The sequence below is a fragment of the Lepus europaeus genome, chromosome 2 (genome assembly GCF_033115175.1).
Source record: "Lepus europaeus isolate LE1 chromosome 2, mLepTim1.pri, whole genome shotgun sequence".
Lineage (NCBI taxonomy): Eukaryota > Metazoa > Chordata > Mammalia > Lagomorpha > Leporidae > Lepus > Lepus europaeus.
This window is the reverse complement of record NC_084828.1, coordinates 40,847,821-40,848,791: the sequence shown is the minus strand read 5'-3', so window position 1 is coordinate 40,848,791 and position 971 is coordinate 40,847,821. Positions and strand designations below refer to the sequence as shown.

Genomic DNA, 971 nt, shown 5'->3' with positions numbered 1-971 from the left:
TCCCAAATTCATGTGGTAGAATCCTATTCACCAGTATTTCCTAACATACCTTATTTAGAAATCAGGTCATTGAATATCTAAATGACTGATGTCCTTACCAATTAGGAAAACTTGCTCACAGATGCATGCAGAAAATTATCCAGGTGAAGTTAAAGATTGTCATTTATAAACCCAGCACAGAAGACAAAAACAGCTTTTTCCCTCACAGCTTCAGAACAAGTCATTGCCGCCAACAACTTGATATCAGACTTCTAGTCTCCAGAACTGTATGTCGGAGATTTAAGTGGCATTTGTAAGCACTTCTCTGTTTTTCACAATGTTTATTTCAGATTACACATATTTGAATCTTATAACATATTAATTAGTTAATTTATTGTCTAACAATTTTAACTTGTAATTAACAAGTTAGTTAATGTACTTACCTGGCAGGGGAGATACCATGATCACGAAGGTGGTTTTCCCAGGGTGAGGCTCATCCATTGCACTCTGGGTGTGCTAACTCCTGTGATTTCCCCAAATGTGGGAAATTCGACTGCATAATTTGTGGTAGTGGGGGACTGTGTTTGCGCTCTCCCCTAAAAAAAAGAAAAATAAATAAATAAAAAACAAGTTAGTTAAAAGTTAACTTTGTTAACAAAGGTGTTTGAGATGAGCCAAAGCTTCCTTAGGTTATCCTGAGTTACAAATTTGTTGCTAACCTTTCCTTCCAAGGTATCAATCAGAATTAAGAGAAACAATTTTCAGTTTAGGTTCACTCAATGCTGTTATTATCAATTATTATTCTCAATTAACACAATGCTATTTATCCTCAACTCAGCCCTCAGAACACTGTAATGATCTCACCTTTTGGGTCTGCTTGATCCAAAGATGATAGCAGTGAAGTTATAACAGCACTGACTTCAAGGATTCCAAAAGGTCATAGAGGTTAGTGTAGCTTCGGTTAACTTGTGCTCTTTGATTGTCAGACCCAT

General features: G+C 36.3%; 1 non-coding gene across 1 annotated transcript; it reads left to right on the top strand.

Annotated features, from left to right (window-relative positions):
* The first annotated feature begins 414 nt into the window (after nucleotides 1-414).
* LOC133753055 (U1 spliceosomal RNA) lies at nucleotides 415-578 on the top strand. Its single transcript, XR_009865024.1, has one exon. It is a non-coding gene; the product is annotated as a U1 spliceosomal RNA (small nuclear RNA).
* Nucleotides 579-971: the final 393 nt, after the last annotated feature.